The following is a 23,932-nucleotide window of genomic DNA, read 5'->3' as shown; positions in this document are numbered from 1 at the left end:
CCTGCGAAATGTTCTTTTTATTCTTATGCACATAAGGTTTTCGGTGCACTGTAGGCTGGGGGGCCGCTTTAATTGTCCTGCCATCATTTTACTATAACACCACCTAGCGCCTCCCCTCTTGTTTCATTGACCGTCCCTTAGATTTCAGGGCAGGTAGTGATGACGCAGGGGACGCTAGGTGCACCCAATGGATTGTCCCCGCCCACGGTGCACCGAAAACCTTATTTGCATAAGAATAAAAAGAAACATTTCTCAGGATTAAAGGAGCTGATTTAAAAAAAAATAATAAGATATTGCTATGTCTTGGGTTATGTCTCAGACTCTCAAAACCCTTGATCCAAGCCATGGTTTGAGTTTTCATTACCCTTTTAAATAAATGTATCTAAGTCCCTCGCACAACAACAATCCTTTTTTTTTTTTTACCTTCTGTGATATTTTTTTAAATTAATTTTCTGCTTATTTTAACCCACCCTAATAAAGACACATTCCATAGGCCCATAATATAACAACCAATAGGTGAAGACAAGGGTAACAAGCAGTACACACAGTGCTTGAGCGCCACCTGCTGGTCATTTCCTATATTGCAGCTCACCTTTTTTGCAACTTTTTATGAAATCGCACAGCTGAGCAGTTTTACATCCCTTTTTGATTTTTTCTTTTTTTTTCTTTATGGTTTTGTTAGTAGTGCCACTATACGTGAAATGGAATTGACCCTAATCAGCAAGTAGGAGCAGCAAAGTTCTTAATCTTGAAAATCCGTCAGTAACTGTGGGTGGACAAGTGGCTTCAGCTTTTAAAAATAATGACAAAGGCCATTGTGTGTATGTCATTAGCCGTGTAAGAGCCGGTGGGAATGGACACCCAGAAGCATACACCTATTGTGTATAGGGCGCTGTGCAGACTACACAGGAAGTGGCTGATTGGTGATACAGAGAAACCTCCGAGACAAGCAGGCTGCAAGAGAGACTGCGGGGCTCACAGGGGCCCCTGACACTGGTGAGCGGGTTTGGGGGGGGGGTGCATTATGGGGGTGCTTGTAATGGGTCAGGGTTTTATGTGGACCTGACAACTAGGTTGGAAAGAAGCGGGGGAAGGTTACCGACAGAAGCAGAGAGAGGAAGACAGGAAGAAAAGAGGAAGAGAATGAACGGAAGAAGAGGCGTTGAGGGGAAGTGAAGGCTCAGTAAGAAGCAGAGACGCGGGGGAGACGGCTCCTGGCTTGGGCGATGCACAGAAAAAGGTGAGCGAATATCATATTTACAGAGTTGCCGTATACTGTGCTGCGCCGCGTCACCGCACCCATAAACTGCGCTCTGATCTGTCGAGACAGAGCCGGGGGTCAGACGTAGAGGCAGGAAATACAGCATCGGCCTCAGGTCAGTCGCTATGGGTGTAGTATTTATGGACGCCAAGGTAGAAGGTCATCCCATGTAGACTGGAGAAACTTGGGATTGGAAAGACATAATATATCCATGGGAATCTAATGGTTAAAATGGAGCTGCCTCCTCTCCTGACATGGCTGTTATAGCAGCTACTTGTATCCCCCCTAATATAGAAATTCTAAAGGATTTGTTCTTAGATTTCTGAATTGTGTCGTCCCTCTATTATTCCTCCTAGAAGTGGGTATTATCAGCTCGGGGTGTGTTCCTACCCTCTGTTAGGGTCGATGATCTGACTGATGATTGGGAACAAAGCAGACGTCCACGATCGCTGTGGATCGTCTGCGGAGGTGACTAGTGCAGCCATCGCCTGTTCTGTATGGGGACAAGCAAATGGTTCAGCGATGGCTTCTCCCCATAAGAAGTCATTGTTCCACTGCAGCAGATCGCTGTTTATACGCCACAAGCTGCCGCGCAGGAACGGTGATTTTCGGCACGGCGGAACGTCATGATCGCTCGATTGTTTGCTCGTTCATCGGGCGATTGCTGACATCATTTGCACTGTTAGATTTATTGCTCTGTCCCAATAATCGGTCCGATCAGCGTCAGTCTGTTTATGGACACACACCCCTCTGACGTGGGGAATGGTAGCACCTGGACGTCATTTCATTCATACGCTTCCAGCAGGAATAATGACGGAACGGGACAACATAAGGTCAGAAGAATAGATGCCCTTTTATTGCAAATGGTCACTAAAACCAGCGTGTCAGGAGAGGTGATGGGTACTTTTTTAAGCTGTATATACAGTGCCCAGGTTTGGGGTGGCCATAATGCTACACTGGGTCCCCTGGACACCACCGAGGTGTCACCATGTGTTGCTGCTCTCCAGAAAGGATGGTATGGTGTGGTGCGTCCAGAAAGTCAGGGTCTGCGGTAAACCAGTGTGCGAGTCATAGGGCCGGCTTCTCCTGGGCAGAAGAAGGCTTCATGCTGACTAAAAGCCTGTCTCTCTCAGAAGGCTGGTGGACCAGGGCCTTGTGACTCAGTAGTCCGGGTGGCTCCTTGGTTACAGGGCTGGTGACCCAGGTTCTGTGGCTCGGCGTCCCCATCTCGGCGTCTTCTTCTGCTCACTCATGCTGTCTGGCAGAGTCTCTTCTTCTAAGCACTGATCCCTAACTGCAGAACGCTAGGGTCTCTGACTGCTCTCCTTATATACACTTTCTAGCTGACCTAGAACCTTCTAGTGGGAGGAGTGGAGGAAACAGCCTAAACGGATACAATGTTACAATTTTCGTCTCTCTCATAGACTTGCATTACAACTTCAGTAATAGTTAAAGGGGTTATCCGATACTAAAAATTGTCCCCCATATGCCCAGGCCCCTCCCACTGAATCTTCTTACCCGGCTCCCCGCTCCCTACGGCACTCCTGGTCCCCGCACCGCCGATGCTGCTTCTCCCCGTGCGTGGATGAAAACATCTGGTGTCAGGGGGGAGCAGCCAATGACAGGGGGGAGCCTCCCTAGCGTCACCCAATAGAACCTTTCGCCTGCAAGGCATTGTAATTTAGTGTAATTTTAACCCCCCCCCCATGCACCCCTTTTTGGATTTGGTTTCCTTTAGTCTACCTGTTGCAGTTATCTGATAACCTTCATTCTGACGGGTGGTTCATATTATTTCTCTCCTTGCTGTTACAGTAATCATCTCTACCTGCGCTGACTTCCAGTTCGGCTTGTGGTGGGCTTGTGCTTGCACATGACAGCCTATCTGAAAAAGCGGAGCTTAAGTGAAATGTAAACCACAGGGGGGGGAGGTCATTTACCCAGGGCCATTTTATTAGTAAGGAGGTGGATATCAGACTACCTAACCCTCCCATTAGTGAGTCTGTAGCACCAGAGCCGTCGGCACTAACGAGAATGGTTTCCTGCGCCAATATTTAACGTCTTGGAATAAATATGTTTACTTTCAAGCAGGGATAATTCATCGATCAGCTTTTCGGGACATCCACCGGCAGGCCCATGGGTACAGTAGGCTGTTATGGGGTCTGTGGAGCATGGGTGTAGTTGTGCATGGTACAGTCTGTTCTTTGCTGTTTTTGGATTTTTCAGGCTTCCTTTACCACAAGCCACAAAGAAAATCAACTTGCAACATGACACACGTGACCTTTTCGCACATAAAGCTGTGAACCTCCCCTATCGCCCCATCCATCTGCCATAATGATTATGATATCAACAGACCTGAAAGATGACCATACACATTAGATTAATGTCGGCTGGACCTGCCAATGGGTTTCTTGGCTTCCCTCGATGGCAGATGTTGGGGGGGGGGGGGGGGGGGGAGGATCAAGCTGTTAAGTGCCCCATCCTCCATTTCTCCCCCTTTTGAAACACATGCATGCTCAGCCAAGTTTGGCATGGGGGTGGGCAATGCATCAATCTGGATTGAATTTTCCCCTTAAATACAAGGTCTATTGCATAGACATAGTGGTTAGTAATAACATTCTGGATGCCTGCAGCTGCCACTAGAGGGCGCTTACTGCATATTGTTTTTCTATAAAGTATGCAGTAAGCTCATAAGCTCCCCCTAGTGGTGACTGCAGGCTGACAGAATGATATTTGACATAATGAAGAAATTTGCAGGTCTGTGTCAGAAAAACTGAGCTCTAATCATGATAACGTTATGTTAATTAATAAAGCACAGAATTTTGGAATTATTTAGATGTGTTTTAGTCTACTTTCACACTCGCGTTTTGGCTTTCCGTTTGTGAGATCCGTTCAGGGCTCTCACAAGCGGTCCAAAACGGATCAGTTTGCATTCTAATGCACTCTGAATGGAAAAGGATCCGCTCAGAACGCATCGGTTCAGTCTCCATTCCACTTAGGAGACGGACACCGAAACGCTGCTTGCAGCGTTTTGGCGCCCGTCCGATGAAACTGAGCCAAACGGATCCGTTCTGACACACAATGTAAGTCAATGGGGACGGATCCGTTTTCACTGGCACAATAGAAAACGGATCCGTCCTCCATTTACTTTCAATGGTGTTCAAGACGGATCCGTCTTGGCTATGTTAGTGATAATACAAACGGATCCGTTATGAAAGGACGCAGACTGTTGTATTATCTGAGGACGGATCCGCACAAACCGCGAGTGTGAAAGTAGCCTAAGAATGAACGTTCTCTTTAATAGTTTCCATATATTATTGGCACCCGGCTTTTACCATGGTCCCTCATGCAGGTTTGCAGAGGGATCTGAGCAGATGTTTAGGCATAAAGGTTATTCGTTCAGGTCTGTGGCTGTACATGAACATCTGTGCAAGTTGTGGTTAGCAGTAAGATGTGTGTAACGGGGTTTATGCAACACGTCTAGAGGAGAAGTCTATTTAACAAAAATTTGGGTAATAGTTGTAGTTCAAGCTCTTCGTCCAATGCAATATATATATATATATATATATATATCTCAAGGATCCTTGTGGGATCTATAGCACTGCCGTCCTCGTATGTATCAGAGGGCTTCCTGGACCCCGTCAGACACTAGGGCACCGATCTGACTGCAACCTTTGATTGCCACATAGTTACACAATTTTGCTGTAATATGTGTTTGTGCAGGGTCTGATCATGTGGGATACGGTAAAGCATAGTTTGGAACAGTTCCAAATTTTCAGAGACAGTCCTGGCAAATTCAGGCTGTCCTAGGTTGAAAATGGGTGGTGATTATATAAATCCCACCTGTAAGTGGACATTCCCCGGTGGGTTTGAAGAAGATTGTTGTATGTAAATGCAGTGGTCTCCTTCACTGAGCGGGCAGCCAACTGTCAGGAAGGAACGCTTCCTTCCCAACAATCGGCTGCTGCATTGCATAGTCTAAAACCACCTTAAGACATGCCCCTTGTCTCATCACTGGTTATGATGGCATCTCACTAGGATATGCCACTAGTGTCAGATAAGTGCAGGCTAGACATAGGAGAACTGCTTGAAATTCATTTATTCATTTGGTGCCTGATTTGTCAAATTTTATTAAAAACTTTAATAAAAGTTTTCTACACAAATCAAATATGCTTCAATTGGTCTGAAAATTGGTATATGAGGTCTTCTAGGAATTTTTAATAGCTTTTTTATTTATTTTTACAAATTTTTGCTCTTTCTTGACTTCTCTCTTTTAAGCTCTTGAACACAATGACAGCAATACCAAATAATGTTTGAGTGACACTGACATATATGGCTATGAGTAAACACATGGTTGATGTTGTTAACAAACATTGTGTTTGAAAATACACTGTGCCACCTTATGTATTATGCTTTTTCATATAAGAAAGCTTCCAAAAATTGTCCCTTATTGAGGCCAGATGGTGTTTAAAAACACAGTGTTATGGGGGGAAAAAAACAGTGACTTGTTGGGACCAAGCGTCCAAATTTATGCTTCATCCCTGCCCCGGTTTATACACATACATGTTCATGTCTAAATAAGCATGGGTGTGTTCTACACAAGCTTCCAAAAATGATGTATTAATGCGGACAGAACCCTGCCTGTATTTATATATGCACAAGTGTTAATTGTCAAAAAAAAAGAACGAGCCTAGAAAAATTCTCTCTGTTAATTGAGAGTAGCAGCAGTGCAATGTGGATGTGGCAAGGGTAGGGTTTGTAGGGGTAATAAGTGGTGCCGCACTGAATACCCAGTCTCAGATGACATTGGAGCCTAGACAAGTACAATGAGAGCAAACTGGGCCAGTTCCGGACACTTTTCCAGTTTGCCTGTCCAAAAGTCCATGGGGGCAGGAAACTGGGTATGAGCTGGGGAAAGGATACAGTCATTTTTGAAAACGAGGCAATTTTAAACAACATTTTTGGGAAAAAAATAGACAGAGGTATGATTATAATACAGTAGAATCATATTTTGGTGAGAAAGCGGTAATGTGCCACATTTCAATAATGAGACAGTTTTTATGGCTGCCTGGCCCGGCAAAAAGTCCAACTGATGCCAATGATTACATTTTTGAAAATCCTTTCATTTTGGTGAAGGTGCTGTACTATGCCACTACAGACACCTGGCCAAAAGTCCAAGAGATAGGATATGGCAAAAACTGCTGCTAATGGAATAGCGATAAATTACATTTTAGAGAATATATTTTGGGGAAGGGGTGGAAGTGTGCCACATCTACCACAACTAAGTGGTACAGCAGCAACTGCAGTTTTCTCAGGGCCACACATTACATTACAGAGGTCTCACGATGGAACCAAGACGATCAGGGGAAGAAGCAGCTGATGATGATGACAAGGACACTGTGCTGCTCGGGGATGCAGGCTGGCTACCACAAAAAAGACCACGAGTAGGACAGATCTATTCTGATTCGGAATGCTGGCCAGTTCTATTTTCCTTACAGGATCCAGTGATGTCGCCTCATAGTACCTATGTTTGTGTTTGAATACCCAAGGCTTATTTTAATCCTTCAGATCTTGCACACGGCTGTGGATTTGTGTCTGGCCTTGTGGAGACAGACTCTATACAGGAGATACTCGCACAGAGCTAGTGGCAGTCGAGCTTGGTCTAGCACTGGCACGATTTAAGCCTGCACCCATATTATGAGTGGGGATCACCAGTTCCTGAGCTGACCACAATAGAAGCAGATTCGGCCATGCCAGTTCTTTTGAAGGTTACATTACCTCCACTCTTTATTGCAACTAAGGAAACCACCTGTCTCCTCCTCAGGACCCTGATCCAGCTCCCAAGTCCTGTCCAATGCACAATCATCATCATTGCCCTCACCCTCCACACCACTTTTATCAGAGAAACATCATTGTGGGCTCCTTGGCTCAATTCCCTGCTCTGTAATGCCGTGGGTGCCACTGTCGCTACCACTGCCCCTATTGCCTCCTTCGGTGGCTACAAGTGCCACTACTACTACTACCACCACCACCAACAGAGCTATGCATGGGGCTCCCTGTCTCCTGAAACATCTCCTCAGGGCAGTCCAGATGCTGATGATTCTCACACAATTCATCAAAAAGAAGATTCTGAGTCTTCTGTAGTGTGTGGTGGGGTTTTGTTGCCTCTTCTTAGGAAAAAATGAATGCTCCTCATTAGGATAGGGCAATGGATTCAACTGAAAGGCTTTTCTGGGGTTGTAAGGAGGAGAAGCAGGAGGAATGCTGTTACCCCTGTCTCAAAGGCATGGTGCCAGACTCCGAAGTCACCTCCACATCATCCTGCTGCACTGAGAGGAGGAGTGAGCCATCCAGTCCACAGTCTTATCCTCATTGTCCTCAATAATAACGTGGTGCCGATTGGAAGCCAGGGAGAACTGTAACCTACTTTTTCTACTACTAGCTGAATGCTGATGCTGCCACTGCTGTATGCCCTACTACCCACATTTTGACTCTCAGATAATGAGAGATGTTTTTTTTTTTTTTCTTCTCTATTTTTTTCTAGGCTTTTTATTGTCACGGATCAGTGAGTAGACCCACTGTGCCAATTAACTGGTTTGTTTTTGAGCTAAACACAAAAGGGCATTATTCCAGCACTTACTCTTTAATCCATGTACAGGGATCTTGACTTTGCTGCAGAGGAGCAACCAGGCCACTACCTCCTGAGATAGTCTCAATGTAGTTGACAGCTGACCCACTGGGGTCAAGGATTCTGGTGTAAGCACCCAAAGCTTTTAGGCACAGGAAACACCAAAACTGCAGGAACAGTCTGAACAGTCACTTATACTGATTATGTTGGATTATGTTTGACTGTAGAAATCTTAGCTGGATGGCTGAGACACAGGGAAACTGCACCACAATCACAGAAGCAGTCTGGACCGTCTAATACTGGAAGTGCAGATAATGGCAACACTGAACTGTAGACCCCGGGAGAGCTTGCGGGTGGGGTAGTGATGGATGCAGGAGCAAGGCTGAGAGGAACCAAAACTGTAGCACAGACAAGGAGAACTTAAACACAAACCTAAACTGAAAGCTGAACTGTGAGGATAGGAGTACATGGTAACATAGGCTGAAAAAAAGACATCCGTCCATCCAGTTCAGCCTGTTGATCCAGGGGAAGACAAAAACCCTCATAAGGTCAAAGCTAATTCTCATTTTAGGGGAAAAAAATAGTTTTTTCCCCTAACTCCAATCAGGCAGCCATAATAGCTCCCTGGATCAACGACCCCTCTCTAGTAGCTATAGCCTGTAATATTATTACATTCCAGAAATACATCCAGGCCCCTCTTGAATTCCTTTATTGTACTCACCATCACCACCTCCTCAGGCAGAGAGCTCCATAGTCTCACTGCTCTTACCGTAAAGAATCCTCTTCTATGTTTGTGTACAAACCTTCTTTCCTCCAGACGCAGAGGATGTCCCCTCGTCACAGTCACAGTCCTGGGGATAAATAGATGATGGGATAGATCTCTGTACTGACCCCTGATATATTTATACATAGTAATTAGATCTCCCTCAGTCGTCTTTTTTCTAAAGTGAATAACCCTAATTTTGATAATCTTTCTGGGTACTGTAGTCGATCCATTACAGTTATTACTTTAGTTGCCCTCCTCTGGACCCTCTCCAGCTCTGCTATGTCTGCCTTGTTCACAGGAGCCCAGAACTGTACACAGTACTCCATGTGTGGTCTGACTAGTGATTTGTAAAGTGGTAGGACTATGTTCTCATCACGGACATCTATGCATGTTTTGATGCTACCCATAGGGTACAGCCACACTGTCAGGGTTCTTGATGCAATTATGGAAGTCAAAACCATGAATGAATTTAAAAAGGGAAGTAATTTCCATCCTTTTATACTTTCTCTTCTTTTCAGAAACCTGACTGTGTGGGTCAAAAACACAGAACAGGAGGAAATCTTTCCATTATACCTCATCTCTGTGGAGGCTTCACTACTGGTTTAGGCTCACAATAACTGATGGACTTAACTGAAGTGGGCACTCTGCCTTATTGGACTTGGCAGCAGCTGCCTGACAATGGTTGCTACATAGTGGTGTAACTGGAACTGGCTTGACCCCACAGCAAATTTCTGAATGGGGCCCCCAGAAGAAACTTTTTTGCAACCCCCACTCCTGCAGCTAGTCACGATGGCCCTCTCGGACCAAGTCTGGCAGCATCTCCGTCCATTTCCTACATGTATATACTGTATGTCATTGTATAATACTGTTGAGGGGGCCTTGACAATAAAATCTTTCAGCCCGCCTCCCAGGTGGACCCCTTCTGCGTTTGTGTCCCATAGAAGCCACTTTCCCTGCTTCCACTATAGCTACGTCCCTGTTGCTTCAGTTTAGTTCCTCAGTCCTTTTCCATGTCAGTTTACTCAGTGTTTTACCATTTAGTATGTACGGGTGACTTGCATTATTCCTTCCCATGTGCATAACCTTACATTTGTCAGTGTTAAACCTCATCTGCCACTTCTCTGCACAAAATCCAGATCCATCTGTAGCAATATACTGATATATATATATATATATATATATATATATATATATATATATATATATATATAATAGTATACAGTCCTCTGCAGTATATACAGTCCTGATCAAAAGTTTAAGACCACTTGAGAAATGGCAAAAAATCCTTTTTTACATTGTTGGATCTTAACAAGGTTCCAAGTAGAGCTTCAACATGCAACAAGAAGAAATGGGAGTGAGACAAAAGATTTTTTGAGCATTCAATTAATTGAAAATAACGATTAAACTGAAACAGGCTGTTTTTCAGCTGATCAAAAGTTTAGGACCACACATGCCTTTAAAAGGCCAAATCTGTGCAAAGATGTGGATTCATTGTCATTCTCTGTCAGGTAGTCACACGTTGTGATGGCAAAGGCAAAAAAACTCTCCCTTTTTGAACGTGGTCGGGTTGTTGACCTGCATAAGTAGGGTCTCTCACAGCGCGCCATCGCTGCGGAGGTGGGAGGCAGGAAGACAGTCATTTGGAATTTCTTAAATGATCCTGAGGGTTATTGAACAAAAAAGTCAAGTGGAAGACCCAAAACAATGTCATCAGCACTGAGCCGGAGGATCCAATTGGCCATCCGTCAAGACACTGGACGATCCTTGACCCAAATTAAGGCCCTTACTGGTGCTGACTGCAGCCCCATAACCATCAGACGGCATCTGAGACTGAAGGGCTTCAAAAACAAAAAACGTCTTCAAAGACCTCGTCTCCTTGAACGCCACAGAACTGCTCGTTTGGACTTTGCAAGAGAGCACCAAACATGGGACATTCAAAGGTGGAAGAAAGTTTTATTCTCTGATGAGATAAACCTTAATGGTCCTGATGGTTTCCAACGTTACTGGCATGACAAGCAGATCCCACCTGAGATGTTTTCTACGCGCCACAGTGGAGGGGGCGCCATAATGATCTAGGGTGCTTCTTCCTTCAGTGGAACAATGGAGCTTCAGGAAGTGCAGGGGCGTCAAACGGACACTGGCTATGTCCAGATGTGGCAGAGAGCATTCCTCATGACTGAGGGCCCTTGTCTGTGTGGTAACAGGACAACGCTACAGTACACAATGCCCGCAGGACAAGGGACTTCTTCCAGGAGAATAACATCACTCTTTTGGCCCATCCTGCGTGTTCCCCTGATCTAAATCCATGGATGGCAAGGGAAGTTTACAAAAATGGACAACAGTTCCAGACAGTAGATGGTCTTTGTGCGGCCGTCTTCACCACTTGGAGAATGTTCCTACTCACCTCATGGAAACGCTTGCATCAAGCATGCCGAAACAAATTTTTGAAGTGATAAACAATAATGGCGGAGCTACTCATTACTGAGTTCATGTTTGGAAGTTGGATTTCTGTTTTGGGGGGGTTTATTTTTTTTCTGGAGGTGTGGTCCTAAACTTTTGATCAGCTGAAAAACAGCCTGTTTCAGTTTATTCATTGTTTTCATTAAATTGAATGCTCACTCCCATTTCTTCTTGTTGCATGTTGAAACTCTACTTAACCTTGTTAAGATCCAGCCATGCTAAATAGGATTTTTTTGCCATTTTTCAAGTGGTCTTAAACTTTTGATCAGGACTGTATATGCAGGATACTGTCGTCTGTAGTGTGTGTGTGTGTGTGTGTGTGTGTGTATATATATATATATATATATATATATATATTTTATATATATTTAATCAAAAGTAGGGCAGCACTCCTTTGCCAACTGTAAAGTGGGTGCCAGCGGTAACCTCTCGATTCTGGGTGGTAGACAAATTGCAAAAATCCACGGCACTCCTTAAAAGTGAAAAAATGTGCTATTTATTCACACATGACATACAGCAACATTTCGGTTCTCTCTCCTGAGAGAGAACCGAAACGTTGCTGTATAACATGTGTGAATAAATAGCAAATTTTTTCACTTTTAAGGAGTGCCGTGGATTTATGAAATTTATATATACACACACACACATACAGTATACTGTCCTCTGTAGTATACTCCGCAGCCCCTTACTCCTTAACACTGACTCCCACCAAAGTTCCCTGCCTCCTTAAAATGGGACCTCCACAGCACCCCACCCCCTTGACGGTGACCTCCACACGGGCCCACCCCTTTAACAGTGACCTCTACAGCACCCCGTCCCTTAACACTGACCTCCATAGCAGACCGTCCCCTTAACTGTGACCTCCACCGTTCCCTGCCCCCTTGACAGAGACTTCCACAGTGCTCGCCACTTTAACAGTGACTGTCACAGTACCCTGCTCCCTTAACAGTGCCATCCACAGCAGCTGCCCCTTTAATAGTGGCCTCCACAGTCCCCTGCCCCCTTAACAGTAACATTACAGCAAACGCTCCTTTAACAGTGACCTTCACAGTGGCCCCCCCTAATAATGACGTTAACAGTGATTTCCACAATAACCCGCCCCCTAATAGTGACCTCCACAGAGCTCCGTTTCCTTAAAATGTGACCTCCACAACACCCCACCCCTTTAACAGTGACCTCTACAGCACCCCGTGTGGCAGGCGCAGCACTGTGAAGTGCCTTTTGCGCTGTAGCATTAGAATAATTTTGATATCTCTGACTTTTAGTCTAACCAGACTGTCTATTACTCTGTATTTCCTCTAGCGCCGTTCTATGGAAACAGTAGGTTTAAAGAGCACACCAAATGCTTGAAATAACTTCTTTATTAACTTCAACTTTTCTTAATATATAACACTGCCGCCTCCGCAGCAGATCGTCCATGTACTAAACACGTGTTAAATAAACACCAATATATGTGGGGAAAAAAAGATCAATATCATCCGAATATTACCGCAATTATAAACACCAAACGGCCAGTCCAGATAGGAAACCATAAATATCTTTATTCATACATGTTACATAAAATGCAGTTAAAATTATGTTGGTGGTGCAACCACACAGGGGACAAAAAAATTGCCAGGAGATAACCAGAGATATCAATAAATGTAAAACAGACATTAATAGAGATATGGGGTCGCCGCACAACATATCATGAAATCATTACATAAAGTGCAAAGTGCTAAACTGTGGATGGATAATTCCAAACCTCCAGAGTCTCTACATAAACACAAATGTACCTGTGAACGAAGTCTGTATCTCCCTCGTCGGACGAGGCATTTTTTCCCATTGAAATGCATTAATGTGTTCAGGCAAAACGATCCGTTTTTGCGGTCTGCGCATGCTCAGACCGCAAAAAAATGTGAAAAAAATTATAAATGCCGGATCCGTTTTTCCGAATGACACCAGAGAGACAGATCCGGCATTCCAATGCATTTGTCAGACGGATCGGAATCCTGATCCGTCGGACAAATGCCATCAGTTTTCATACGTTTTGACAGATCCGGGAGTTACGGCGACGGAACTGCCTGCCGGAATCCTCTGCCGCAAGTGTGATAGTACCCTTAGGTTACTTTCACACTTGCGGCAGAGTGATCCGGCAATCTGTATGCAAAAGGACAGCATTTGTAGACGGATCCAGACGCGGATCCGTCTTAAAAATGCATTGCAAGTACGGATCCGTCTCACTGGATGTCATTCGGAGAAACGGATCTGTTATATATTTTATTCACATTTTTACCAGGTCTGCGTACGCGCAGACCAGAAGGACGGATCCGGCATTGCAGTATTTTTAATGCCGAATCCGGCACTAATACATTTCAATATAAATTAATGCTGGATCCGGCAACTAATCCAGAATTTTGGATGGAGATAATACAGCAGCATGCTGCAGTATTTACTCTGTCCAAAACGCCGTTCAGTGACTGAACTGAAGACATCCTGATGCATCCTGAACGGATTTCTCTCCATTCAGAATGCATGGGGATATGCCTGATCAGTTCTTTTCCAGTATAGAGCCCCTAGGACGGAACTCAATGCCGGAAAAGAAAAATGCTAGTGTGACAGTACCCTTAGCTGGCCAGCTACACTCCCACCAAAATTACCTATAATTCTATGTTCTTAGTGGTAGGACTTAAACATGAATTTGAGGAATTTTCCATCAGGTTCTCAACTTCCAAGTCTCTTTTATCACTCTCAAGTAGAACAACTAACTTCTGTATAGGACGTTCCAACTTGAGTGGAGTAGTGAGTCGTTATCCCTTTTTGTCAAGTTTTAGTCTCCTATTTGTAACAACACTCTTCTTACTAGTTTGTCTTCATCCTTTTGAACTTCTAGAACTTTGGCCAATTTCCATTGACTTCTAGGTAAATCTTCTTCTTTTACTAACACTATGTCACCAACTTTGACATTTCTTCTTGGTGTTTGCCATTTACTTCTTAGCATCAGATTGGCTAAGTACTATTTCCTCCATCTATTCCAAAACTGTTCTGATAGATATTGAACTCTTCGCCATCTCCTTTTAGCATATAAATCCTCTTTGGTGAACTTTCCAGGTGGTGGCTGTATGTAATAAGACTTAAGGTGAAGTAGATGGTTGGGAGTTAAAGGGTCCAAACTTGTTGGGTCGTTGATGTTATCAACTGTAAGTGGACGACTGTTAACAATAGACATTACTTCATAAAATAGGGTCCTAAGTGAAGCTTCATCCATTCTTCCGGCGTTCTTTTTCAACACTGAACTTAACACATTTCTTACAGTTCTGATTTGTCTTTCCCAAACTCCTCCTGTATGGCTTGTATGTGAAGCATTCATATGAAAATCACACTGTTTCTCTAACAAATAGTTACTTTTTCGATCTCTTTAAGAGTTTTCTTCAATTTCTTCTTTGCTCTGACAAAATTAGATCTTTAGTCAGATCTAAGCTATCTGACGGTACCTCTAATGGCTATGAAACATCTCAAGGCGTTGATCAATGCGTCAGTTGACATATCTTCTAACATTTCCAGGTAAATTGCCCTGGAGATTAGACATGTAAATATTAGTCCATATCTCTTGTACTCCTTGCAGTTTTGTTTGGTGATGAATGGGCCAAAACAATCCATTCCGCTAAAAAAATGGTGGTGATGGGTCTACACGATCTGCTGTTAAATCTGCCATTCTTTGCTCTTCGGTAGGTCTACGTGCCTTTCTGCAGACTACACACTTATATACTTTGCTATAACTTTGCTTCCTTTCACAATCCAGTAACCACCTTCTCTCAAACAGCTTTGGGTAAAACTTTCTTGATGCAAGGATTTGTTGTGGTAGTGATCAATAATCAATCTTGTGAAGGTAGAGTTTTGGGGTAGAATTGCTGGATGCTTCACTCTGCTAGGTAACAATGCATTTTCCAGTCTCCCTCCCACCTTCAGTATACCATCCTGCAGAACAAGATTAAGCTTGTACAATGGGTGGTTGTTTGGAAGTCTTTTAGGTTCTTGACTAAGTCTCTTCAACTCTTCACTGTAGAATCTCTATTGAATGAGTCTTATGACTGTTTCTTCAGCTTTCATTCTTTCTTCTACATTCAACAATTCCTTCTTTCTGATTTCCCTTGTCAAACATTGAATTCGAGCTACTACATTTATGACCGTATTCCATTTTGAACATCTGGCTAGTCTTTCAAGTATGTCATCTTGACACTTGGCAGCAGAGCTTAATGTTTGTACAACTTTTACTTCTGGATCATCCATAGACAATTCTGTGTAACCTTTACTAGGCGTGATTTGGGCGTGACTCTGGCCTTCCCCATAACCAGAGCACAGTGTATATTTTCTTCTCCTATCACTCTGATGTAGGAGCACTGACCATAACCATAACTACTGGCATATGAAAAGTGATGAAGTTCTATTTTCTTGTATTTTACGAAATCATGAGGTACAAAACATCTGGGTATCCGAACTTCTCTCAAGTTTTGCAAGTCTCTTATCCAACTCTACCACCTTGGCCTCCAATTTTCAGGTATGGGTTCATCCCATCCCAACTTCTGTCTGCATAATTCTTGTAGTATTTATTTTTCTCTGAGGATTACTGTGGCCAAAAATCCTAATGGATCATATATAGAAGCCACTGCGGAAAGAATGGTACGTCTTGTTGCAACTTTCTCTTCAATAGATACTTCAAAGAAGAACTCGTTATTCTCTACATTCCATCCCAATCCAAGTACGTTCTGGACTGGAAGATGATCATAATTGAGATCTACATTCTTCATTGTTGCTGCACGTTCAGAATCACTGATGGATTCCAGTACCTCTCCGTTGTGTGAGATAAATTTATGAAGTCGCAGGTTTCCTCTTGCGCATTACTCTTGGCTTTCTTTTACTAGTTTGATTGCAGATTCTGTGGACTCTAGACTTATGAGACCATCATCTACATAAAAGTTTTTCTTTAGAAAATGTGCTGCTGATGGGCAATTCTTTTCATTCTGATTAGCCAGGTACTTCATACCATAATTGGCACAACCTGGAGACGATGCTGCTCCAAACAAGTGTAGTTTCATTCTATATTCTGCTGGCTCTGAATCTGTATCTCTGTCCACCCACCACAAAAACCTCAGGAAGTCTCTATCTTCATTCTTCACATGAAACTGGTGGAACATCTTTTCAACGTCACACATGACCGCTACGGGATACTTTCTGAATCTACAGAGTACTCCAGACAGAGTGTTTGTAAGGTCTGGTCCTTTTAGTAGATGATCGTTCAATGCAACACCATTGCACTTTGCTGAGCAATCAAATACTACTCTATACTTATCTGGTTTCTTTGAGTGGTAAACACCTTGATGTGGGATGTACCACACTTCTTTTTTAGGTTGGTTATTAACTTTCTCTGCATGTCCTTCTTCGTGGATGCCTTCCATGAATTTCAAATAATTATTCTTGAGTTTATGATCTCTTCCCATCCTTTTCTTCAAACATTTCAATCTTGCTAGGGCAGGATTTCTGTTATTTGGCAGACGAGGTCGTTCTCTAAAAGGTAAGGGCATTTCAAGATGACCTTGTTGATTCTGCTGAATACTTTTTTTTCTAGAGTGTGTACGAACTTTGTCTTCTTGGGATACACTCTTTCTTTAGAACTCCATGTCTGCAAAGTCGGATTCACGGATCTTGATTACTTTTGCTGGACTGACAGATATTCGATGACAATCCTTTCACCTGTCTTGAGTTTGCGATCTGCTGTTTTCATCCAACAACACCCCATCCTAGATCAGTTTGAACAGCGTAGGGTTCACCTTTTCCTCCTGTGATTTACTTTTCATGGTACCAAGGCTTCGGGATAATTCTAGCCCATCAACAGTCCAACACCAAACTCCTTCAGAGGGGACATTTCATGAGATATGACAGGTGCTCCCATTTGTTGGCTGTCTACACAGGTAGGTATGCGATCTCTATCTAGAGGTATATCGTCTTTTGTATAAGCTGGAGGTAGATCTAATGTGAAGTTTGAATGAAGTCCTCTAACTCGCAGTCCTTCGACCCTTTGACTGTTCACTAATGTATCTCTCCCCATCATTGTGGTGAGTTTGAGATTTACTGGTTCTGTAGCCACTTGTAATTTCTTGCAGATTTCTTGATCAATAAAGGTGACATCACTCTGGGCATCTAGTAGCGCATAGGCGTATAACTTCTTGTTCATCCTTTTAGGATTTGAAATGCACACTGGTACAACCATTGATGTGCCATTGCTTTCTCCTTCCCTCACTTTGCAAGAGAATACCGATACTTTCTTTTCTTCCTCAGTATATTTAGGTATTGAGGATTTATCTTTCTTTGGACGTTCTTCACGTAGTGGCGTAGGATGATGTCCTTTGCAAACGCTGCATGTGGCCCTTTTCTTACACTCCTTAGTAACATGGCCTTTTCTTAGACATCCAAAACGCAGTTGGTTATCCAGTACAAATTTTTTATTTTCTTCTGGGAACTTCTCCTTCAATTGTTGGCACTTGTATATGGAGTGGTTCTCTCCACAGAACATACACTTGAAGGTAGTCTGAAGATTTGTTGGTTCTGTCTCTCTACTGATCCCAGTAGTGACTTTGAACTTGCTCTCGTAGGTACCTAGACCTTTAGCTGCTGCGTTGGTTGCAAGCTGGTTGCTCCTGCACGTTTTATTTCTCTTACAGGCCTTTCTTCTAAGGATTTTAAGATGCAAGATGATGTTACTGGATTACATGCTATCCGTGCTTCCTTATTGACAAACTCAGAGAACTCTTTAAAACTTGGGTAGTTCTTGCCTAGATCTAACTGTTCAGTCACCTAGCGATTCCATCTAGAAGCCACTTTTTCAGCCACTTTAGCATCCTATGGTTTTCTAGATAATCGTTCAGTACTTCGTCCTTGAACATGTGGGATGGCATTGCTGCATGCTTGCAGGAAGTCACCATACTCTTAGAGTCTGAAGTGTTCTTTAGGACCTATTTTAGGCCAGTTATTCTATTTCTCTCTAAAATCTCTTTGTATAAGAAAGGATGAACATATCTTGCATTTAATTTTTCCCAAGCTTGCTTGTAGGATCCTTTGTCTTTTCTATAGAAGTTACCTTCAAGAAATTTCTTTGTTTCCCCACCAACATATCTCTGAAGGTAGAATAACTTGTCGACTGGACTGAAACAATGATACTCAATGATCATTTCAAAACCTGCCCTCCACTCTATGAACTCCAGTTCGTCTCCTGAAAATACAGTAGGTTCCGGAACGGGAAGTCTAGCTAGGACTGTTGTCTTGCTGGGACAATGGTTGTAACACTCTCCTGAGCATTGCCGTGACATCTATGAATAGAATCATCCGGTTCTATTTTATCACTTAGTTCTGAATTAGATGAGTCCCTTTCTTTATCTTTTCTGGTAGAGATAGAGGGTAAATCCACACACCTTTTTCCTAACACTGGACTAGGCCTCTCTTTGTCTTTCTGAGCAGAGATGGAAGGATAATGACTTTTCCTTCCATTCTCCTGGGAGTATGTAGTAAAGTAGAAGTCTGCCTCTTCAGATTTGAACCTATGACTTTTCTGATTTATATCCTCTTTGTGTACTCTGAGTCTGGCTTCTATGATCTTAACTTCTTTCTGCCTTTCCAGACTTTTCATCTGTTGGCGTTGTGCTTCCATTTCAGCTTCCATTAGATGGCGCTGTGCTTCCATTTGACAGCGCTGTGCCTCAATGGCAGCTTCCATCTCAATTTCTGCTCTCTTGACAGCAAGTTGTTCAGCTAATACCTTTCTTTTGGCTGAAGCACTTGAGGACTCTGATATGTGGGTGACACTTCTGGTAGCAAAGGAAGTCACACTTGAGATTGTGGTTCCCCCTAAGGACCTAGCATAGTCTCTCATAAAAAACTCATTCATTCTACTTCTTGCTTTAACTTCATCATAGTTTTCTGCAGATCATAGTTCTTTCATGAGCTTTACTAAATCTTTAGTGACCGCAGTAAATGTGTCCATGTTCCTTACAATATCCTTAGAAGGTGTCGTAAATGACCGCAGATTGACATATGCTGCCATAAGCTCAGATTCAGATTCTTCTACCGTCTCTACCATATCACTCAAGTTCATTTTTATACTTTATTGTTTTAGCTTTCCACGAATGCCTCTAATGTATAATTTCCACTTCTCATACATTCGGGCTAACCTTTTCTCTTTAATGCTGCTTCTTGCTCCATATTTTCCAGCATCTTTGGGGTCTGTTTTCTGGCACGTGATGAACGTCTTAGTTAATTTGCTTGGACTAGATTTGTTTGAGGCAAGACTAGTGCTGCATTAGACTCTTCTAACTCGGACAGGTACTCTTGCTCTTCACCTGCTAGCCTACCTATCTTTGTATCCTCTAACACAGTGTTTCCCAACCAGTGTGCCTCCAGCTGTTGCAAAACTACAACTCCCAGCATGCCCGCACAGCCAAAGGCTGTCCGAGCATGCTGGGAGTTGTAGTTTTGCAACAGCTGGAGGCACACTGGTTGGGAAACACTGCTCTAACAGTGGCATGGTAATACTAGGCTCAGACATTTTTACTTTAAATGCTATAACAATCAATAAGAATATTAAGATGCCTTTCACTTTAAATGCAATATTAATAAATGCAGAAATACATGACTTTCACTTTAATGTAACAGCGATAAATGCAGGCAATAAATGACTTTCACTTTAAATACTTTAGAGTCCATATACTACAAACTGTCCTTTGTTTTTATTTAAAGGTCTCTTATTTCTGAACACAAAAATGTTTCTTTATGCCAAAACGTATGTGCAATGATAAGTAATAAAAGGAAAGCTCTGACCTTATCTGAAGAGCCGGAACAAATGTCAGTCTTAAGAAAGGAGACGTGCCTTTTCTTGATGCTCTGTGCAGACTTGCGATGCTCTGTGCAGACTTGCGATGCGCAAGAAATCTGCCCCTTAACACTTACCTCCATAGTGGACCACCCCCTTAACTGTGACCTCCACAGCAGCCTGCCCCCTTAACTGTGAACTCCACAGCACTCCGCTCCCTTAACATACATATATACATACATACACTCAGCTATATATATATATATATATATATATATATATATATATATATACAGTTGCAAGAAAAAGTATGTGAACCCTTTGGAATGATATGGATTTCTGCACAAATTGGTCATAAAATGTGATCTAATCTTCATCTAAGTCACAACAATAGACAATCACAGTCTGCTTAAACTAATAACACATAATAACACACAAAGAATTAAATGTTACAATGTTTTTATTGAACACACCATGTAAACATTCACAGTGCAGGTGGAAAAAGTATGTGAACCCTTGGATTTAATAACTGGTTGAACCTCCTTTGGCAGCAATAACTTCAACCAAACGTTTCCTGTAGATCAGACGTGCACAACGGTCAGGAGTAATTCTTGACCATTCCTCTTTACAGAACTGTTTCAGTTCAGCAATATTCTTGGGATGTCTGGTGTGAATCGCTTTCTTGAGGTCATGCCACAGCATTTCAATCGGGTTGAGGTCAGGACTCTGACTGGGCCACTCCAGAAGGCGTATTTTCTTCTCTTTAAGCCATTCTGTTGTTGATTTACTTCTATGCTTTGGGTCGTTGTCCTGTTGCAACACCGTCTTCTGTTGAGCTTCATCTGGTGGACAGATGGCCTTAAGTGCCTTAAGTTCTCCTGCAAAATGTCTTGATAAACTTGGGAATTCATTTTTCCTTTGATGATAGCAATCCGTCCAGGCCCTGACGCAGCAAAGCAGCCCCAAACCATGATGCCCCCACCACCATACTTCACAGTTGGGATGAGGTTTTGATGTTGGTGTGCTGTGCCTCTTTTTCTCCACACATAGTGTTGTCTGTTTCTTCCAAACAAACTTTGGTTTCATCTGTCCACAGAATATTTTGCCAGTACTGCTGTGGAACATCCAGGTGCTCTTGTGCAAACTGTAAACGTGCAGCAATGTTTTTGTTGGACAGCAGTGGCTTCCTCTGTGGTATCCTCCATGAAATCCATTCTTGTTTAGTGTTTTACGTATCGTAGATTCGCTAACAGGGATGTTAGCATATGCCAGAGACTTTTGTAAGTCTTTAGCTGACACTCTAGGATTCTTCTTCACCTCATTGAGCAGCCTGCGCTGTGCTCTTGCAGTCATCTTTACAGGACGGCCACTCATATATATATATATATATATATATATATATATATACAGTGCCTTGCAAAAGTATTCACCCCACTTGACTTTTTTAGTATTTTGTTATATTACAGACTTAAGTTCAATGTTTTGTTAATCTGAACACAATAGTCTAAGTTGGTGAAGTGAAAATGAGAAAAATTTATGAATAAAACTATTTTTTAGAATAGAAATCAGAAAATTGGCATGTGCGTATGTATTCACCCCCTTTATTAGGAAGCCCATAAAAAGCTCTGGTGCAACCAGTTACCTTCAGAAGTCACATAATTAGGGAAATGATGTCTACCTGTGTGCAATCTAAGTGTCACATGATCTGTCATTACATATACACACCTTTTTTTGAAAGGCCCCAGAGGCTGCAACACCTAATCAAGAGCCATCACTAACCAAACACTGCCATGAAGACCAAGGAACTCTCCAAACAAGTAAGGAACAATGTTGTTAATAAGTACACGTCAGGGTTAGGTTATAAAAAAAATATCCAAATCTTTGATAATCCCCAGGAGCACCATCAAATCTATCATAACCAAATGGAAAGAACATGGCACAACAGCAAACCTGCCAAGAGACGGCCACCCACCAAAACTCTTGGACCGGGCAAGGAGGGCATTAATCAGAGAGGCAGCACAGGGACCTAAAGGTAACCCTGGAGGAGCTGCAGAGTTTCCACAGCAGAGACTGAAGGATCTGTACATAGGACGACAATAAGCCGTACGCTCCATAGAGTTGGGCTTTATGGCAGAGTGGCCAGAAGAAAGCCATTACTTTGATCAAAAAACAAAAAGTCACATTGTGAGTTTGCAAAAAGGCATGTGGGAGACTCCCAAAATGTGTGGAGGAAGGTGCTCTGGTCTGAGGAGACTAAAATTGAACTTTTTGGCCATCAAAGAAAACGATATGTCTGGTGCAAACCCAACACATCACTTCACCCAAAGAACACCCTCCCCCACAGTTAAACATGGTGGTGGCAGCATCCTGCTGGGGGGATGGGACTGGGAAACTGGTCAGAGTTGAGGGAAAGATGGATGGTGCTAAATACAGGGATATTCTTAAGCAAACCTGTACCTGTGCATGATCTGAGGCCAGGACGGAGGTTCAACTTCCAGCAGGATAATGACCCCAAACACACGGCTAAAGCAACACTTGAGTGGTTTAAGGGGAAACATGTAAATGTGTAGGAATGGCCGAGTCACAGCCCAGATCTCAATCCAATAGGAAATCTGTGGCCAGACTTAAAGATTGGTGTTCACAAGAGCAAACCATCCAACTTGAAGGAGCTTGAGCAGTTTTGCAAGGAGGAATGGGCAAAAATCCAGTGGTAAGATGTGGCAATCTCATAGAGACTTATCCAAAGTGACTTGGAGCTGTGATTGCCACAAAAGGTGGATCTACAAAGGATTGGCTTTAGGGGGGTAAATAGTTATGCACATTGACTTTTTTTGTTATTTTGTCCTATTTGTTGTTTGCTTCACAATATAAAAAAAACAAAACAAAAAAAACATTCTTCATAGTTGTGGCATGTTCTGTAAATTACATGATGCAAATCCTCAAACAATCATGTTAATTCCAGGTTGTGAGGCACAAAATATGAAAAAAGTCAAGGGGGGTGAATACTTTGCAAGGCACTGTATATACAGTATACTGTCCTCTGTAGTGTGTGTGTATACATACTCACCTAAAGAATTATTAGGAACACCTGTTCTATTTCTCATTAATGCAATTATCTAGTCAACCAATCACATGGCAGTTTGCTTCAATGCATTTAGGGGGGTGGTCCTGGTCAAGACAATCTCCTGAACTCCAAACTGAATGTCAGAATGGGAAAGAAAGGTGATTTAAGCAATTTGAGCGTGGCATGGTTGTTGGTGCCAGACGGGCCGGTCTGAGTATTTCACAATCTGCTCAGTTACTGGGATTTTCACGCACAACCATTTCTAGGGTTTACAAAGAATGGTGTGAAAAGGAAAAACATCCAGTATGTGGCAGTCCTGTGGGCAAAAATGCCTTGTGGATGCTAGAGGTCAGAGGAGAATGGGCCGACTGATTCAAGCTGATAGAAGAGCAACGTTGACTGAAATAACCACACGTTACAACCGAGGTCTGCAGCAAAGCATTTGTGAAGCACAACACGCACAACCTTGAGGCGGATGGGCTACAACAGCAGAAGACCCCACCGGGTACCACTCATCTCACTACAAATAGGAAAAAGAGGCTACAATTTGCACGAGCTCACCAAAATTGGACTGTTGAAGACTGGAAAAATGTTGCCTGGTCTGATGAGTCTCGATTTCTGTTGAGACATTCAAATGGTAGAGTCCGAATTTGGCGTAAACAGAATGAGAACATGTATCCTCCTCTGATGGCTACTTCCAGCAGGATAATGCACATGTCACAAAGCTCGAATCATTTCAAATTGGTTTCTTGAACATGACAATGAGTTCACTGTACTAAAATGGCCCCCACAGTCACCAGATCTCAACCCAATAGAGCATCTTTGGGATGTGGTGGAACAGGAGCTTCGTGCCTGGATGTGCATCCCTCAAATCTCCATCAACTGCAAGATGCTATCCTATCAATATGGGCCAACAT

The 23,932-nt window shown here is 42.9% G+C and overlaps 1 long non-coding RNA gene across 1 annotated transcript in view; it reads left to right on the top strand.

Annotated features, from left to right (window-relative positions):
- Positions 1-1,024: 1,024 nt before the first annotated feature.
- LOC121009401 overlaps positions 1,025-23,932 on the top strand; it is a 55,280-nt gene continuing 32,372 nt past the window's right edge. Inside the window, exon 1 of the long non-coding RNA XR_005780750.1 lies at positions 1,025-1,240. This is a non-coding gene — a long non-coding RNA (uncharacterized LOC121009401). The remainder of the gene's footprint in view (positions 1,241-23,932) is intronic.

Source organism: Bufo bufo, chromosome 8, assembly GCF_905171765.1.
Source record: "Bufo bufo chromosome 8, aBufBuf1.1, whole genome shotgun sequence".
Classification (NCBI taxonomy): domain Eukaryota; kingdom Metazoa; phylum Chordata; class Amphibia; order Anura; family Bufonidae; genus Bufo; species Bufo bufo.
The sequence above is the reverse complement of the archived record's forward strand: the minus strand, read 5'-3'. Positions and strand labels throughout refer to the sequence as shown.